This window comes from Chiloscyllium plagiosum, unplaced genomic scaffold (assembly GCF_037043375.1).
Source record: "Chiloscyllium plagiosum isolate Xiang-an unplaced genomic scaffold, Cpla_swu_hap1 HiC_scaffold_5, whole genome shotgun sequence".
In the NCBI taxonomy this organism is placed as follows: domain Eukaryota; kingdom Metazoa; phylum Chordata; class Chondrichthyes; order Orectolobiformes; family Hemiscylliidae; genus Chiloscyllium; species Chiloscyllium plagiosum.
The window spans coordinates 11,909,989-11,931,227 of record NW_028270143.1 but is presented as its reverse complement, the minus strand read 5'-3'; positions in this window follow the sequence as shown (position 1 = coordinate 11,931,227).

The window sequence follows — 21,239 nt, the reverse complement described above, 5'->3', positions numbered from 1 at the left end:
AGTGTAAAGGCAGTAGAAGTATACTTAAGAGGGAAATCAGGGGGCAAAAAGGGGACATGAGATAGCTTTGGCAAATAGAATTAAGGATAATCCAAAGGGTTTTTACAAATACATTAAGGACAAAAGGATAACTAAGGAGAGAATAGGGCCCCTCAAAGATCAGCAAGATGGACTTTGTGTGGAGCCGCAGGAAATGGGGGAGATACTAAACGAGTATTTTGCATCAGTATATGCTGTGGAAAAGGACATGTAAAATATGGAAGGTCAGGAAATAGATGGTGACATCTTGAAAATTGTCCATATTGCAGAAGAGGAAGTGCTGGATGACTTGAAATGCATAAGAGTGGATAAATCCCCAGGACCTGATCAAGTATACTCTAGAACTCTGTGGGATGCTGGGGAAGTGATTGCTGGGCCTCTTATGAGATATTTGTATATCACAAGTGAGGTGCCGGAAGACTGAAGGTTGGCTAATGTGGTACCACTGTTTAAGAAAGGTTTTAAGAACAAGCCAGGGAACTGTAGACCAGTGAGTCGGACGTCGGTGGTGAGAAAGTTGTTGGAGGGAATCCTCAGAGACAGGATATACATGTATTTGGAAAGGCAAGGACTGATTAGGGATAGTCAACATAGCTTTGTGCATGGAAAATCAAAGTTGTTGAAGTAACAAAGAGGATTGATGAGGGCAGAGCGGTAGATTATATCTATGTGGACTTCAGTAAGGCATTTGACAAGATTCCCCATGGGAGACTGGTTAGCAAGGTTAGATCTCACGGAATACAGGGAGAACTAGCCATTTGGATACAGAACTGGCTTGAAGGTTCAAGACAGAGGGTGGTGGTGGAATGTTATTTTTCAGTCTGGAGGCCTGTGACCCATGGAATGCCACAAGGACCTGTGCTGGGTCCACTATTTTTTGTCATTTATATAAATGATTTGGATGTGAGCATTAGAGGTATAGTTACGAAGTTTGCAGATGACACCAAAATTGGAGGTGTAGTGGACAGTGAAGAAGATTCCCTCAGATTACAATGGGATCTCAAGAAGATGGGCCAATGGGCTGAGAAGTGGCAGATGGAGTTTAATTTAGATAAATGCGAGGTGCTGCATTTTGGGAAATCAAATCTTAGCAGGACTTATACACTTAATAGTAAGGTCCTGGGGAGTGTTGCTGAACAAAGATATCTTCTTGAAAGTGGAGTCGCAGGTAGTTAGGATAGTGAAGAAGGCGTTTGGTATACTTTCCTTTATTGGTCAGAGCATTAAGTACAGGAGTTGGGAGAGCATGTTGCGGCTGTAAGGACATTGGTTAGGCCACTGTTGGAATGTTGCGTGCAATTCTGGTCTCCTTCCTATCGGAAAGATGTTGTGAAACTTGAAAGGGTTCAGAAAAGATTTACAAGGATGTTGCCAGGGTTGGAGGATTTGAGCTATAGGGAGAGGCTGAATAGGCTGAGGCTATTTTCCGTAGAGCATCAGAGGCTGAGGGGTGACCTAATAGAGGTTTAAAAAATCATGATGGACATGGAGAAGATAAATAAACAAAGTCTTTTACTTGGGGTGGGGAAGTCCAAATCTAGAGGTTTAGGATGAGAGGGAAAAGATATAAAAGAGACCTAAGGGGCAACATTTTCATGCAGAGGGTGGTACGTGTATGGAATGAGCTGCCAGAGGATGTGGTGGAGGCTGATACAATTGCAATATTTAAAAGGCATTTGGATGAGTATATGAATAGGAAGGGTTTGGAGGTATATGGGTCAGGTGCTGGCAGGTGGGACTAGATTGGGTTGGGATATCTGGCTGGCATAGACAAGTTGGACCGAAGGGTCTGTTTCTGTGCTGTACATCTCTATGACTCTATGAGTCCACTAAACATACTTCCTATATTCACATCCAAATAATTTATATAAATGACGAAAAGCAGCCAACCCATCACCTATCCTTGTGGCAAACCGTTGATCACAGCCTCCAGTCTGAAAAGCAACCATCAACCACCACCCTCTACCTTCGAGCCAGTTCTGTATCTAAATGGCTAGTTCTCCCTGTGTTCCATGCGATCTAACCTTGTTAACCAGTCTACCATATGGAAATTTGTCAATGCCTTACCAACGTCCATATAGATTACTTCTGTCATTCTGCCATCATCAATTCTATTTGTTACTTCTTCAAAAAACTCAATCAAGTTAGTGATACATGATTTCCCATGCATAAAGCCATATTGACTATCCCTAATCTGTCCTTGCGTTTCCAAATGCATGTAAATTTGCCCCTCAGGATCCCCTCCAATAAGTTGCTCACCAGTGATGTCAAGCTCAACTGTCTTTCGGTCCCTGCCTTTTCTTTACCACCTTTCTTACATAGTGGCACAATGTTAGCCAACTTCCAGTCTTCTGGCACCTCACCTGTGGTTATCAATGATACAACTACCTCAGCAAGGGCCCAGCAATTACTTCCCTAGCTTCCCACAGAATTCTGGAGTACACCTGATTAGGTACTGAGGATTTATCCACCTTTTTGCATTTTAAGACATCCAGCATTTCCCCCTCCATAATATAGACATTTGTCAAGATGTTGCTATGTTATTTCCCCAAGTTCTCTAGCTTCCACACACAATATTCAAAAAGGGACGTAGACAGAACACAGGGAATTATAGACCAGTTAGCCTAACATTGGTATTGGGGAAAATTCTCAAATCCATTATACAGGAGTTTAAAGCAGAGCATTTAGAAAATGGCAGGATCAGACAGAGTCAGCATGGATTTTTGAAGGGGAAATCATGCTTGACAAACCTATTGTAAATCTATATCGAAAGTGTGGTGCTGGAAAAGCACAGCAGGTCAGGCAACATCCTAGGAGTAGGAAATCGACATTTCAGTCAAAAGCCCTTCATCAGGAAGGACTTTTGCCTGAAACATCGATTTTCCTGCTCCTCGGATGCAGCCTGACCTTCTGTGCTTTTCCAGCACCACACTCTCGATTCTAATCTCCAGCATCTGCAGTACTCACTTTCACCCTGTTGGAATTCTATGACAATGTAATTAGTAGAGTCGACAAGGAGGAACCAGTGATGTGGTTTATTTGGACTTTCAGAAAGTGTTTGACAAGGTCCCGCATAAGCGATTATTGTGCAAGATTAAATCTCATGAGATTGGGGAAGTTTATTAAGATGGAGAGGAAACTGATTGGCAGAGAGGAGACAAAGAGTAGGAATTAATGGGTCCTTTTCAAATTGGCAGACAGTAACTAGTGAAGTACCATTGGGATTGGGATTGAGATTCCAGCTATATACATCACAATATATATGAAAATGTTTGGATGAGGGAACAAAATGTAGCATCTTAAAGTTTGCAGATGATACCAAGTTGGGTGAGTGGATGAACTGTGATGAGAATACAGAGATCCTTCAGCATGGTCTGGACAAGTTGAGTGAGAGGGCAAATCAATGGCAGCTGCAATATAATTTGGATAAATGTGAGGTTATTCACTTTAGAAGCAAAAACAAGAAGGCAGATTACTACCTGAATGGCTATAAATTGGGAGAGGGGAGCATGCAGCGGGTCCTGGGTGTACTTGTACACCAGTCACTGAAAGGTGCAGCAAGCGGTAAAGAAGGCATATGGTATGTTGACCTTCATTGTAAGAGGTTATGAAGGCAGGAGCAGGGATGTGTTGCTGCTTTTATACCGGGCCTTGGTGGGGCCACACCTAGAATGTTGTGTGCAGTTTTGATTTCCTTTCCTGAGGAAGGATGCCCTTGCACTCGAGGGAGTGCAGCGAAGATTTTCCAAGCTGATTCCAGGGATGGTGGAATACTGAGGGACTGACGTAGGAGGAGAGATTAACTCGGCTTTAATAATCTGTGCTGGACTTCTGATGAATGAGGGGGTAATCTCGTAGAGACTTATAAAATTCTAATCGGACTAGACAAGGTAGATACAAGTAAGATGTACCCAGTAGTGGGTGCATCCAGAATCAGGGGTCACAGTCTGAGAATTCAGGGTGAACCATTTAGGAAGGAGATGAGGCATTTCTTCACCCAAAGAGTGGTGAGCCTGTAGAGTTCATTATTACAGGAAGTAGTTGATGCAAAAATATTGAATGTATTTAAGAGGTAGCTAGATTTAGCACTTAGGACAAATGGGAGAAAGCAGGATTAGTTGGATGATCTGCTGTTGAGTTGGATGATCTGTCATGATCGTGATGAATGGTTGGAGCATGCTCAAAGGCCCAAAAGCCTCTCTTTGCTCCCATCTTCCATGTTTCTATTTTTCTCCACAGTAAACACTGCAGCATATTCCTTTAGTATCTGCCCCATCTCCTGCAGTTCCACACATAGGTGGTCATGCTGATCTTAAAGGGGCCCTAATTCGCTCCCTAGTTACGCTTTTGTATTTGTAAAATCCCTTTTGATTTTCCTTAACCCTATTTGCCAAAACTATCTTATCTCCCATTTTTACCCTATTAAGTATACTTCTACTACCTCACTCTTCTAAGGATTCACTTGATCCCAACTATGTATACCTGACGTATGCTTCTTTTTTCTTGACCAAAATCTCAATTTCTCTAATCATCCAACATTCCATACATCTACCAGCCTTTCCCTTCACCTTAATAGGAACATACTGGCTCTGGACTTCTGTTATCTTGTTTTTGAAGGATTTCCACTTTCCAGCATGACCCTCTACTTGCAAACATCTGAACCCCCCACCCCCCACCAACTTTTGAAACTTCTTACCTTATACCATCAAAATTGACCTTTTTTTCAATTTTTAGACTTTAAGATCCGGTCTATCCTTTTCCATCACTATTTTAAAACTAATCACTGGCCCCAAAGTTCTCTCCCGCTGACACCTCAGTCACCTGCCCTACCTTATTTCCCAACACTAGTTCATGTTTTGCTCCTTCACTAACAGCTGGATCTACATGTTCAATAAGAACATTTTGTTGTACACACTTAACACATTCCTCTCCATCCAAGTCCTTAACACTATGACAGTCCCAGTTTATGTTTGGGCAGTTAAAATCCCCTGCTATAACCACCCTGATATCCTTACAGATAATTGAGATCTCCTTACTTCACAATTTCCTGCTGATTGTTGGGGGATCTATGGTACAATCCCAAAAAGATGATCATCCCTTTCTTATTTCCCACTTCCACCCGAATAACTTCCCTGGATTTATTCCCAGGAATATTGTCCCTAGGTACAGCCATAATGTTATCCCTCATCAAAAAGAACATTCCCCCTCCGCTCTTGATACCCTTTCTATCTTTCCTATTGCCATCCATACCCTGGAACATTAAGCTGCCAATCCTGTCCTCTCTGATACCACAGTCCCATGTTCCCAACCATGCCCTGAGTTCACCTGCCTCACCTGTTAGGTCTCTACCATTGAAATAAATGGAGTTTAATTATCATTCCTACCTTGTTCTCAACTTTGTTCCTGCCGGACTGTTTGACTTGCTCCTTTTCCCACCTGCAACACTCTCAGACAGGTGCCTTTTCTCAGTATTTCCTTGGGTATTTACACCTACCCCCACTTACTAGTTTAAATCCTCCCGAGCAGTTCTCGCAAATCTCCCCGCTAATATGTTAGTCCCTTTCCAGTTTTTGTGCAACCTGTCCTTCTTATTCTGGTCACTTCCGGCTCAGAAGGGATTCCAGTGGTCCAAAAATGTGAATTCTTCTCCTCTGTACCAGCCCCTCAACCATGCATTCATCTGCTCTATCTTCTTAGATCATGGCACCAAACGTAATCCAGATATTACTACCTTCGGGAATCTACTTTTTAACCTCCTGCATAATTTTCTATATTCTCTCCTCAGAAACTCATTTTCTTTTCCTATGTCATTAATTCCAATGCATACAATGACCTCCTGCTGGTTCCTCTGCCCTTTGAGAATATTCTGCACCCTCTCCAAGATATCCTTGAAACACATCATTCTGATGTCTAATTGTCTAATTGTTGGCCTCAGAAACATCTGTCCGTGCCTCTGACTAGAGAACCCCCATCACAATTGATCTAGGAGAAAGTGAGGATTGCAGATGCTGGAGATCAGAGTCGAGAGTGTGGTGCTGGAAAAGCACCGCATTCCTGACCTGCTATCCATTTGCAGCACAACACTATCACAATTAATTGTTTGGAACCTAACGCGCCACTCATGATGGTAGAGCCAATCTCAGTACCAGAAACCTGGCTCTCAATGCTACATTTCTCTGAAGATCCATCTTCCCCTACATTTTCCAAAACAGAGACAAGGATAGCCACAGGAGACTCCTGCACTACCTGCCTTACTCTCCTATCTTTCCTGGAGGTAACCCATTTACCTGACTGTATCTGCGGTTTTTTTTGTATCTTCCTGAAACTGCCACCCATCACACTCCAGCTCCTATAAATTCCTCCTTGCTTCTAAATGAAGTTCCAACCCATCCATGTGATCTGATAGGCTTCACAGCCAAACACTCTTATTGCAGACATAAGCGTCTGGAACATTGAAATGTTCCCTAATCCTCACATCCATCAGGAAGATCAAATCATTGTTCTAAAGGCTATCTTTGCACCTTAACAATCTACAATCCTGAAAATAGCACTGTCTTATTGCTCTAAAAACACTGCTCAAGAATAACTTAGAACTTATGTTTTATATTTTCACAGTTTAATCAAGCTATAGAGCTCAATAAACCATATGATCAAACAATCCCACTTGCTATGATGAATTTATAAAATAAAAGTAAGGTTACACTCTATAGAAAAGCCACTTAGCTGGTCCCCTGCTGTGAGCTCTCTAGGGTTTCTCCAAGGTCAGCTGTGAATGTTTGTTTAACTCTATTGTCCAGAGAGACTTGAAACTAACAGCAAAGGCAGTCAGCTGTGGAAGTTCACTGCTCAGTCAGACTCCTATGTAGATCCACTGATCCTTTTCTCATCTCCCACTGTTATTTGCTCTCTCTCTCTCTCTCTTCCTCCTTTTTTAAAGTGCCATTGTTTTGATCTCTTTTTGTCCCAAAGTTCCAAAACAATGCAACAACTCATAAAAGTGTAATTACTGCTCTAAGAATGCAAGGAAATAATCTCTAACACTTAAAATCCCTCAAAAAAGGCGCAGTTGTTACAGCCACAATTTTTCCCATTCTCTATCTTCGATTGTCCAGAATCCTTTATTCCCATAACCATTGATTCCATGACTGATTATTGTAAGCTGTGGCATTCACCTTCATCCCTAAGTTAAATATATCCTTTCACTTCCAAAAATTAATGGGATTCCTCTTCCAATTTGTTGCAAAGGAATTTCTCTTTGACTCATCTTTCCCTATAGCCCTTCAGTAAATTACAATTAGTACCTAGCAGTTCATGACAGAGTATTCCAATCACGATGCCTCTTTTGGAATTTAAACATTAACTCTAGCAACTTCTGCAGAGTGAGAGACAGGCCTGCTGTGTTTTTGCAACACATTCTGTTTGTGGTACATATTCCAGCATCCACAGTCCTTTGTTTTTATTATGGTGTCTCTTTGCATGTGTTGAATGATTATCTTTCTTCTTATTCTTCTTATTACTCTAATGTTAAATGAATCAATTACAACATACATATTCAAGTTCTCTTACCTTCTTGTTGGTATCGTTAGCTTTGTGACATTTATTTGAGGCTTAATTTCTTTGTCTATTCTTTCTATGTTAACTATTTGACTGGTCAGAAAGGTTAGGGGCAGAGACACTGCCGCCCTTCCAACACCTGCATCCACGAAGTTCCAGGTAAGAAGGATAACAGCAGTCTTCCTCCCCAGAGCCAAGATGATGCTCCTGAGTAGTCACTTCAGTGTCTCATCATGACTAGTGATTAATGAGGATCTCGAAATCCAGGAGGCCACCAAGCAAAGTCTTCAGATTTGGCAGCATCTTAACAAGAGGTAGAGCCATGGCATGGAGGGCATGGTGCCTAGCTGATAGGTATTTTATGTCTGACTGATGGGCTTGGCATTGAGAATGCTGAAAGCCATTGTCCCTGAACTTGTTTCCTACCCCCTTAACTCCAACATACTGATGCTTCTTTTAAATATGTTGCCTGGACATTGCCCAATGAGTTAGTGACAAGGTCACTTATTTCCTGACCAACCCCTACCGAATTTGCCAGGCACCTCTTCCATGGCAGTATGATTAAACATGTCCAGCCTTCCTGCCTACAAAGGAAGTTTTACCCACTTGCAGCTGTGCAATTGTATCATTTCAACTGCCCTCTATATCTAGTAGTTAATTAATGAATAATTACTAATTAAATACTTGACAACCAGTACTTATACCTCCACAAAAGCTTTAGCATTGTATTGTTCTAATCCTGATAAAGTGTACACTTTCTAATAATAGCAGTTATTAGCGCATTTGGAGAAGATTTGTGGCTCAGGTTGAGTTTCTAGATGTAAGTTTGCTCGCTCAACTGGAAGGTTCGTTTTCTTATGTTTTGTCACCATACTATGTGTCATCAATGAGCCTCCATTGCAGCACTGGTGCTAGTGACCCGCTTTCTATTTAGGTTTCTATTTAAGTGTTTACATTTCCTTGGTTGGTGATGTCATTTCCTGGTTAACATTGTTGTGGAGAAAATGTAGAGAATCACCAGGAGACGCAGAGAGTTCTTCAAGAAGTAGGTCTTTTATTTACAAACAAAAAACCTTGACACTGAGAAAGCAGATTCTCGGATGCCCACGAACCTCAGGGTCTGTGGATTTTTATATCTATTTTTGTCATGTTTCTGTTAGCTTATCAGCATGTCCAACTATATTAATTAAAGTACCTCACTCTAGTTACACATTAAACCAGTGATGTTAGTTCCCATTATCTCTTTAGTTGTACATTCTACTTAATGTTATTCTAATGTCTCGGTTAGATATTTAGTGCTAACTCTTGCAACGATGGTCTTTCATTCCAGACCCTACTTAATATTTTCCTAATGTCATGATTAGGTATTTAAAATCACCTCTGCTACAGTGATCTTCTGTTCCAGACTAACCTGTCATGATAGATATTTAGCTATTCCATCTATTACAATAGTCTCCTGTCTCAAGCTGACTCTACTAACTATTAATTAGATATTTAATGTCATGTCCCAAATATTTATGGTCCCAATCTTGTCATAATGAAACTTAACAGGGAAACTAGCTCTACTAACTGTTATCTCATCTCGCCATAGTCACCTTTTAGCTTCAACCTTACTCTGCTAATTGGTGTAAGAGCATTCCACTATTCTTATCCCATCCTGTCTTTCACAGACCACAGATTGCCAGTAGTCTTCATACTTTAACCCTTCCCATGCTTTCCATAACATCAGGTTCTGTGGTGATGTCATTTGCTGTGATGATGTCATTTCTTGTTCCTTTCCTCAGAGGGTGGGAGGTGGGGTCCAAATCAATGTGTTAGTTGATATGTCTGGTTCCAATCGGAACTCAATCTACAAACACATTGATTTCCTCTGAAAAACAGAGGAAATTACATCACCACAGCAAATGATATCACCACAGAAACTTGCGCCACCACAGGAAATGGCATCACCAACCCAAGGAAACCAAACACATAAACAGAAAGTGGGTCGCTAGTGGCAGTGCTTCACCGGAGGCTCACTGATGATGTTAGCTAGAATGGCGAATGCAACATCTGAAAACGAACCTTCCAGCTCAGCGAGCAAACTTACATCCAGAATAGCAGTTGTTGATTTACCTGCTCTATTAAGTGCATAAAATTGGGAATCAAGTGCTGGAGACTGAAAAAACAGTTGAAGAAAAAATGCTTCCTTCCTTCCTTCATCCAGGACACTACTTTTTGCTGAAAACATTATTTAAAGAACCTCTCTAGTCTATGGACTAAATTTCCACTTTGAGCTCAACTCCTAAAAATCGTCATTGGTCTGTGCCTTGCACGAGTGGCATCCCCTGCACATTGACTTCCTTTCCTTGTTAGGTTTAGAGTTCAAGCATTCAGCAAAACATTTGATAAATATCTGTGCAGACAACTGCTCAGAATCACTTCTGCACTGGTCCCACAAACCCTGGGTATCATCACATTTTCAAGGTACATTTGTGTGGTATTGTGTGTTAAAAGATGCTGCCACCATTATTCTGTCCTTAACAGGGCATAAAGGCTATTTGAATTATGGTAGTGGAGGAACAAGGCTTAATGAAGGCTTAACAAGAAGAGACTCTTGGCTGATCAAGATGAAGTTTACTGCATGATAACAATTAGGTGAAACTGATATTAGCATGGCAGAATTTGTTACTTATACTTTTGGCAAACATTTATGATACATCTAGAGCCTACAAGATCTAAAACTATTTTCCCAATTTTCCCACTTAAAAATGTATGACAACAGGAGACTGGATTAAGTCCCACACAGTCTCCAAGATTAACCCTTTCAGAATCACTACCCTTTACAACTTTCCCCCACTTTCACCGCTTTCTTTATCACTAAAGTTAATATTTATACATTCATGAATCTAATTGCATTTATCTCTACCCCAATTCTTCCAAGAAATCCAGTTTCTCAAATTCAGGTGATCTGGAGATCTCACAATTCTTCCAGATACATTTGCTTTCAACTCTATCAATAAAGACATCGATTTGGACCCAATGGTTGGTTCTTGGGTTGAGGACTGTTGATCCTGATTCTGATTTTCTTGATGGTTCAGATTTGACTTCCCATGTTCTCTAAAATGTCTGTTTTTTGGATGAACTTCTATCTTTTGGATGTACTTCATAGAAAGTATCACTCCCTTTGACCCAGGGAGTTGCTTCACTGTCTTATCTGGAGGACCTTCACAGGGGAACCTTTCCCTGCTGAATCAAGCAGTTGCCCATGACAGCCTCTGGGGGACCTTAAGCTCATGAATTTCCAACATGAAGATGGCTGCTCAGCGGAAGCAAATACTTTATTCCTTGCATTATCATGTATTGTATAACTCAATTTTTTTTCTTCTGTTTGACTATATCCCAGAAATCTGGAAATGTTTGCCATTTTTCGCTGGACGTAAGGCAGCTAATCTTCAGTTTGTGCAAGTAAATCTTTATTCTCAATCTGCTGCTAGATCTGTGTTGAAGTAAATAATCTCCTTACTTCAACCTGTTGCTGAGGTTGGACATCTTCATTCCCTTTTTGTGGCTGTTGTATTGATGCATCATCATTTTCCTATCCTCAGTCATGATATTGAGGATTGCTGCCTTTTATAGCATGACCTCTATCACGGGTACTGATAATGCTACTTTGGAATATGAGAAATTGAAATGTTTCTTGAATTTTTTTGTTATCTCATTATATAACACCAAAATCAAATTTGCAATAACAATTTGCTCTGCAAACAAATTCTGTTCCTGATCCCTCGATGAGCTCACCTGGATGTACTCTTCATTTTTATTGTCAGTATTTGCTTCAGCTTGCAAACACCTCCACCATCTGAGAGTTCATCAGTGATGATAGGAATGAAAAATATTGCCACCAATCATGTACTTCTGACTGTTAGCAGTTTGCATCAATTCTCTCATGCCAACATGGGTAATGTCTTTGGAGTGCGTCTTTTTGCATTTTGCTATGAGTCTGTGAGGCCCAGTGAAATCTTCTATCAGTTGCCTGTTAACCTCTTAGATGATTAGAGTTTGTTCCTGACTGGTTTCTCTTTGTGGAGGAGCAAGCGAGGGCTGCAGATGCTGGAGATCGGATTCGAAGAGTGTGGTGCTGGAAAAGCACAGCAGTTCAGGAGCATCTGAGCTTCCTGATGAAGAGCTTACGCTTGAAACGTTGACTCTCCTGCTTGTCGGATGCTGCCTGACCGGCAGTGCTTTTCCAGCACCGCACTCTTCGACTCTGACTTCTGTTTGAATCGACTTACCATAATTATGGTTTCCGTTGATTTATTCTCTATCGCTTTGAACTTGCTGAAGAGCTTCTGCTCCCTCAAGGACATTGAGGTCAAAACATATATGTTTGCTCAAAAGTGGAAGTAGTTTTTGTAAATCATATATACATTCTTAACTCTCTTACACTATGTGTGGCAGACAGACCTGTACAAAACTTGAGAGTGATGCCACTGGAGTAATAGTTTCATACCTATTGACTGTAAATTTTATTTTTTCAAAAAAATGTTGATCTTATAAGATAGAGACAAACACCCCAATATCAAGTTTAAAATGAATGAAATATTGTTGACAAACAAGGTCTGTTGAACTCAAATCTCTTGGAACATGAATTTGCCTAAAAATGCAGTTTCTTTTTTTCTAATTTTCTAATGCTTATGGCTAATACTTGTGGTTCTCCCACATTAAAAGCATTACAAAAGTTGGCATTTGACATTTTACTGCTCAATATGTCTACGATATCTCTAAACATCTTTTGAAAATCCTATAGCTTTATAAACTTAGCATTTTGTGGTCATAGTGGACACTGCTTGTGCTTGTGAGGTTTATGCTGTTCCAAAGCACTGACACTGACATTTAGTATATGTTGCCTGGTATAGTCTTTGTGTTGTCTTGTCTTGTCATATGCCTTTTTTTAAGTATTTAAACCTTATAAAGTGAACAGATTGTGATGCTGTCCTTTGATAAGTCTGCCATCATTTCAACATTTGTTTGTGATTTTCCTGGTTTCAGTTACCAGCACAATCTAAATAGTTTTCTCCCGTGTGGTATGTTGAAATGTAATAATTCTGACAAAAACTTATTGATAAGTTCATCATTAATTCTCTCCCTTGTGAATTTTGATTTCAAACCTCTCTCGTCATAATCTTCCAGTAATCATTAATCAAATTATAAATGATTCCCCAAGATGCTGACCTCTTCTCGTAAATCTTGCTTTTCTTTCAAGACTTTAATTTATTTTCAGATTAAAGTAATTGTCATTGTTCTGTAGCATCTCTTTAAAGGTATTTGTGAATTGTTTATGTTTTGGTGATTTATAATGTTAAGAACTATAGGTCCTGTTGAATGCAATAGTATATTTACTTTTTCCATGTAACTGCCAGATGTGACTAATCTTTAAGCTTCTTCTGGTTCACTGTTGGAAAAGGCTGAAAATAACAGGAACTGATGAGAGGCTTTCCAATGTACTGTTGTGTGAATGGAATTATGCTGAGTCATTCAGATCTGCTAAGAGCTAAGGTTACAGGAATTTAGGAACTATTGTTACTTGTAAATAAGGCATAAACTGGATGAAACATTCAGGATTGGTCCTCAATTGAGGAGGTCGCATTTGCAGACAAGGCATCATTTGCAATTCCCATGGCCTTTGGCCCAAGTCACACATTCTCTGAAATTTGCAGCAGATCTTCACAGAGTTCATGCTGAACCTCCATCATCTGCTCCCTCATGGATAACTCTGGAGTCATCAGCCAAGGACTCAGCCGGAGCCTGACTTTCCATGTCAGCCCAGCCACATCCAGTTGTGAATGATGGTGGACAATTAAATGACTTACTGGAGGGGGAGGCTCCATCTTCCGCCATTTGAATCAAGTTGTGGATCCATTTTAGACTCCATAGGCAATGTGTCAATCTTTAGCCAATTCAATTCACTCCACATTATATCAAGAAAGGACTGAATGTGCTGGGTTCTGCAAAGGCTAAGGGCCCTGACAACACTCTGACAATAATACTGAGGATCTGTGCTTTGGAACTTGGTACACCCCAAAGCAAACTGTTCTTGTTATTTCCATGGAGTCTGGCTTGGATTCAGATTGTGAAGGTGAGAAATCCTAACTAGAAACTGAGGTCAGAGAACAGATCAACTAATACAAAACAAGAGATCATCTGGAGGGCTTCATGTTTGCAACACTTCTCACAGGGCCACAGGCCCTAAACTCAGCTCAGCATCAACATTTCTAAAATGTTCCAATGAAGAAGAGATGAGTTTTCATAGCATTATACATTTTACTACAGAGGATAATCAATGGAAGATCGATATAACATAATACCTCAGAAATATCAGAATTCCTAGCCAAGTCACGAGCATTACAATTATAAAGTACTTGTAAATTTGAACAAAATGTTAAGAAGTTACAAATACCGATGCACAATCCTTTATCTGAAAGGCTCGGGACCAGCTGTTTTTCCGAATTCAGAATTTTTCAAATTTCAGAATAAGTGGCAGTTTCATGGTGAAATTTGAAAAAGTATTTCCAAAGAACAGACTTACTGTGAGTAAAACAGGCTCTGAAACAAAATTGAGGCCTGCCAGTGCTGGGCCACGCCCCCACAAGTCACATCTGAGTGACACACATCGAGTTGGTTTGGAGTTGGGTTACCTGTTTGCACGCCAAACAACCTTGTTAATGAGAAAAGAACATCACAAAAAAACCTTCAGACTTTGGACCTTTTCGGATTTTGGGATTTTGGATAACGGGTTGTTTACCTGTATGTGAATCAGGAGCAGGAGTAAGAAAATTATTCCATTAAGCATGCTTCACCAATCAATAACATCACTGATCTGGTTGAAACCTTATTGTAACCTGAGAAGAAATTTCACTTAATCTCCATTTTAATAAATTGACTCATTATTTTTAAAAGGTGCACCCTTCTTCTAGATTCACCCATAAATGCAAACATCCATTTCACATTTACCTTTTCAAGACCCTTCTGAATTTTATGTTTCAATCAAATCATTTCTTATGCTGCTAAACTCCAGCAGAGATAGGCCCAGTCTCAGAAGACAACACACCATTTCCAGGTATTAGTTCCAAAAACCTTCTCTGAATTGTGAAATTAGTCAACAGAGGCCAATATCCCCAGTCACCATGTCACCCTTTATTTATATGTGGAGAGTCCTTGACACTGATCCAGCTCCCTCAGAGCCAGCTCTCAGAGTGATAAGGATGTCTGACACTCCTTTTTATATCTGTCAGCCAGGGCTTCATGATTGAACTCAATTAACAGCCCCAATCAAGGAACTCCTATTCTATGAGGACGACCTGGCTGACCTCATTACAATGAGTACAAAATTCCTCCAGAAAGTTAATTCTTCCCTAAATAAGATGACCAATCTTGTTCATGTACTTAGGATGTCATTTCCCCAGTGCACTGTAGATAATATAGAGGAACCTTGATTGTCCAAACGAGCTGGGTGGGCACTATTTTGTTCAGATAACTGATTATTTGGATAATCTATTTTTCTTAAACATGGGAAGCCATACTGATCTGATGCTGTGCTCTACCGGAGAGTCAGTTTAAATGTATAATTTTGATGAGCCTGCTATTCAAACAAACTAACCTTTGCATTCTGCAAATTACAGGTTAAACTGAGAAGGACTAAATCCTTACCATCACATAAATATATGAAATCTCAGCATTAAACAAGGTCCCACACAGCTTCTACAATCACAAGAGTGTTTGTCAGTTTCTGTGAACTCCGTGTCATGATAGAAAGACAGAAGCACAGCCTCACACATGCATTTACTTTCTCTGCCATTCTTTCATGAATGCCCAGTAAAGTGACAGGAATAAAGCACTTACTTTTGTAAAGGGCTGTGTAACTAATCCTTATGTAAAAAATATCCAGATTGAGGTGATTGTGTTTCTTTATTTTTGCCAGTGTTTTCACATGTTCTTCAGTACAGTTAATCCAAATCGACTTACCTCTTTGATGTAACGTTTTTGCAGGACCTTGAGATCTTCTTTGGATAATCCGAAATTCGGATAATTGATATTCTGTTAATCGAGGTTCCTCTGTATTCTTCTTTATTATACTTGCTTCCAAAATGAATGATTTCACATTTTCCCATAGTATATTCCATTGTCCGATCTTTGCCCACTCACTTAACCTATCAATATATTTTTTAGCATCTATGTGCACTCTTCAAAGCTTATTTTCTGACCTATCTTTGTGTCATCAGTAAAATTGGCAATCATATCTTGCAATCCTTTGTCTAAGTAATTTACATAAATTATAAACAGTTGAGGTCACAGCACCAATCCTCAAGGCTTGGAAATGCCGGTGTTGAACTGGGTTGTACAAAGTTAAAAATCACACAACACCAGGTTATAGTCCAACAGGATTAATTGGAAGCACACTAGCTTTTGGAGAGTTGCTCCCTTATCAGGTGATTGTGGGTTTTTGGGTCTGAAACTCTGTCAATTAGATATTGCAGGTGGAAATTAAATGCTTTCCTACACAATAGTTGTGGTTACACTTCAAAATAACTCTCAGTATAATTGCATGCTTTGAGGCATTCCAGAGAGCCAAGGGAATGATCATGCTCTGATTTCAAAAGTTCTTCAGCATGAAAAGCTTGTTGGGCAAGTTTTCCTGTGTCTGTTCTCTATCAATAATGCACTGATCTCAGGAATTTACTATTCTGCCCTGATATCAGAAACAAGTTGTTCAGCATATTTCCCTCCCATTCAATGCATATTTCATGGGAGTCATCCTAAATCATGGCACGTGTTATGAACCCAGGTGATGTTCTTCATGGACAAATCAGATCCTATACTGAAATCTGGCTTGACAGATCATGTGTTATTCTGTTTTTATTTAACAAATTGGTCTTTCACGGAAAAACAGGCATAATGCTGCAGGTTTGATCTGACCAATAAAATAGAAGTGTATTGCACAAAAGAAATGACAATAAAATAGAATAAACTGAAACATTTACATATAACACAATTTGAAAGATTTGAAAGAGCTGAAGGAGAGGGTGACTGAGGAAGGGTCACCAGACCCGAAACGTTAACTCTGATTTCTCTTCACAGATGCTGCCAGAAATACTGAGCTTTTCCAGCAGCTTCTGTTTTTGTTTCATACTCTATTATATTCACCTGGCAGCCCTCATTGCAATCATTCTATACATGATATTGATGGTTTCTAAAGAGCCCTTCATATTTTTAAATAAATATTGTTCCACATTACAAAGTTCATAGGCTTTTTCCATTGCTAGTGTTTGGGTCTGAAACTCTGTCAATTAGATATTGCAGGTGGAAATTAAATGCTTTCCTACACAATAGTTGTGGTTACACTTCAAAATAACTCACAGTATAATTGCATGCTTTGAGGCATTCCAGAGAGCCAGGGGAATGATCATGCTCTGATTTCAAATGTTCTTCAGTATGAAAAGCTTGTTGGGCAAGTTTTCCTGTGTCTGTTCTCTATCAATAATGCACTGAGCTCAGGAATTTACTATTCTGCCCTGATATCAGAAACAAGTTGTTCAGCATATTTCCCTCCCATTCAATGCATATTTCATGGGAGTCATCCTAAAAGGTTACTATTGATTCAAAGTTTCCAACTACACAGGAATCTGCTTGCTCGAAACTTAAACCGCATGCCTTCAGCAATTTTCAAAGATATAGAATGCTATGAAAATAAAGTCCTATATAAGTAGATGAATGCTTCTGCATTCTTGATTTCTCGCATTGCTCAGGCACTAAGAGGAGACGCTAATCTAATTTTAAAGGGTTTCACCCTGTTTAAATGTTTGTTTTATCGTGCAAGCAGCAGATACAGAAAAATATCTGTTGTCTAATGGCAGACACACCTGTCATATTATAGTGAATGGCACAATCCTTCCCTGACCCTTTTGTTCCCAAGATAGACATCCTAACACCATTTGGTTTATCAGCTGGAATTCATTTAAATCATCATATTAAAGCAGACCCAGCAAGGTCTGATACAATTATAGCCACTTTGAACCCATTCGATTGAATTTCAACCTGAATCGTGCAAAAAATGAAAGCTATTCCCTTGTACATCTCTTCAGTTTTGTTTTACAGTGATCAACTCCTTTTGGATAGAAGTAGGCTTGGACTGAGATTACCCTCTAATCACTTTTCAGAATAGTTGTGGGGGCAAAATGGGGGCATTTTTTCTGTACAGACTCTCCACAAGGTTTTGAAATAGCCATCTGACAGACTAATATGATATATGCATACTGTAATGCACACAGGAAAAATATATAAGTGACATAAATTATGGCATACTGACAATTATATTTAAAAAGCAAATTTTATAGTGATATTGAAATAAAATTTGAACATGTCCTAAAGTTACCCAATTTTACAATGTGTAGATTTAGTTAAAATTGAAACTACCAGCTATTGTGTGCGCATGTACAAATCAAATCCTAATTGCCATGTAGGGAAAGGGTTAAGACAAATATTATTGGAAAACCTTTAGTGCTATAGGCAATACAATCATAAAAGTAAATTTCTTCAACACTGACCCAATAAGACCTGTTTGTAAAATGGTTATAAAGGCTCACCCTGCTGGAATTTTGACTCAAAGTCTGGAGCAGCTCCCAAGCTTTGATGTCTGTGTAGTTGTCACTTGTCCTACACAAAGGGCTTGTGTGCAGATAGCCATTCCAATGTCCTCAGCTGTGCAAAGATCTTTAACTAAAGTGTATCATCAGGCTTTGCTTTGTTCAGAAATGTCTGCTTGCAAATTGCAGAGAATGAGATTCAAGTTGTATCATTGTAAGTCCATTAGATATATTATTTTGTTGAACCGGAATTCTGCCAACACATATCCCTGACCCCATGCTGAGAAATTGTCCACTAGTAAGGGGATGGCTGAAATGAACACAAATGATGCATATTCCTAACTCCCTACCAACTTATTCAAAGGACTGCAGCTTTCAGAACAGCATAATGCAGAAACAACGTAAATCAAAAGACACTGCAAAAAAACAACTGACCAAGTCATCTTTGGAAGAGAATCTGATCAAACAACAGATTTCATCAGCTGTGACTGATTAAAACAAGCAGGAAGAGAATTAATTGATTTCACCCTGTCACCTCCTGAGTGCACAATGAGATGTCATCCCATCCTTTAAGGATAAGATACAGTGAATCTCACATACATCCAGTTCAGGCTTCAAGTAGCTACTTTAGGCTTCCCCCACATTATGACATACTAGATGCTGCAATGATACTTACTTGCTGAGTGCTATTAGATGCAATTATGTGTCAATGGTTTATGCGTAATTTGTCAGAACCTTACATATCTTGTTGACGTAGGATCCCAACATCACCTTAAAGATTTTCAGTAATACATAACACATTTATTCAAACCTATTTTATTATTTGCAGGAACTCTGAATGATAATATTGACATGGTCAACATTCAGCACAGCTGGATTAAGAATTTGTGGGCTCATAGATCTGAAGAAAATTTGGGACTTCACTGCAATCCTGCATCTTTACCTCCATACACAGGAATGTGGTAAAATGTCTGAAGGAATAAGCTGGAAAAATGTTTAATCACTGCACCAGTGAGGAAGTTTGTAGTGAAAGTTCAATATAATGTGCATCAATAAACCACAAATCCACTCAGAGCACAGCGATCCCATGGCTTATTCCAAATGGAATAGGAATGGCATTCCAAATTACATTTGTATATCTTCCTTTGATATCAGAAAGATTTCAGCATTGCAAGGTAAATCATGAAATACATGTACAATCCTAACCTTTCCACTACCAAACAACTTCACCAAATATGTGCAAGGGCCACATATTCTCACAATTCATCTTGGTAACCACTACATTCACTCATGATGATGTTCTTTCACCTTCATCTTTAGGTTCTGCTTCAGACTCACTCTACTCCTACCTCTTTCTGTCAGGGCTGTTTCCTGTACTGATTGTGCTAAATGTGGCCTCAGCAATGAAAGTCTTATCTTTGGCTGTCTCGAATGTCCTTTCCTCCTTTCATTTCCATGAATTTTATGAAATTTTCTGTCATCAGTTGGTCAGACATAATTTCCTCTGGGAACCCATATTGAGTGAAGAAACTAGGCAAAATTTCTTGGGTTTTGCTAGCTGTTTGATTCATGAGAAATCTCTCAAAGTATTTTGAATGGCTCTGTATGACAACAAAAACTATGGCCCTTTTTATTTTACAAAATCTATGTGTCTTGGATAGCAGAGTGCATCCAAGCAGTTCTTTTGAATTTGGTTAAACGTAGTTAAGAGAAGAGTTGACAACAGTAATTTGCTTAAATATGATCATTTATTGGGAAATAATAAAAGATGAAAAATGAAGGAGAAATAAAAGACTGAACTATGACCATCTATTAAGTAATAAATAGAGACGAAAAGGGAAGGAAAAGAGAGCAATGAGCCTCATGCTATCCTGCACATCGGGACCCCTCGATCGATGGCTGGCCTGGTGGCTTAGGTTTTTTGGTGGCACCATTCCCAATCCAGGTAGATTAGATTAGATTACTTACAGTGTGGAAACAGGCCCTTCAGCCCAACAAGTCCACACCAACCCGCAACCCACCCAGACACGTTCCCCTACACCTAACACTACGGGCAATTTAGCATTGCCAATTCACCTGACCTGCACACTTTTGGACTGTGGGAGGAAACCGGAGCACCCGGAGGAAATCCACGCAGACACGGGGAGAATGTGCAAACTCCATACAGTCAGTCACCTGAGGCAGGAATTGGCGCTGTGGCGTTGTGAGGCAGCAGTGCTAACCACTGTGCCACCGTGCCACCCACGGTCTGAGGTGAAGTCCAATAACTTGGAACGAAACTTTCTCACTCTTATATAAACAGCCAGTACAGAAAACAACACAGGAAAATAACTTTGATTGTGCTGTCTTTGACACGTACAGAAATGTTCACAGGACTCATTCGAAGTCATGCAGATGTTGAATATCACCAACAGGCTTAGCCCTTCAGCTGATCTTATACACTATGTATAACCTCTGCCACATTCTGGCTAGCCATTTCCAGTGTTACTAGGGTACCAATGGTGACTTCTTTCCTACTGTCTGAGGTATCTACACTTTTTCACTGTGTCTTCTATGTCTTTATCTTAGTTTAGCCTTCAAAAATAGCTTCTTGCTAGACTCTTTGTCAAGCTCATCCCTACGTGTTCATCATATAAATCATATAGTAACAAGAATCTATATTCTTTAGGAGTTTAAACTTTGGTTCCCATGAAGATGGCTCATTCTTATGCATAAAATATGGATGGATTTCTAAAACCATTATCTGTGTTGACCATCATTTATGAGACAGTTGAACATCCTCCTGACTGGGCTTTATCTCTTATAGACTTGGTAATCTAAATATAGCATTTGCATTACAGTAATCTTTTTCTCCTGATCATCTGTATGTAATGTTGTACTGATCAACAGACAAAAATCAAAGTCCGTCTGCACATTTAATTTGCAACGAAAGTGAGTTCATAGCGTTTGGAGTCAAAATAACTTTCAGTGACTTCAGATCAGTTTCTAATGTAAGACTATGACTGGATAAGTCTCTAAGCCAGG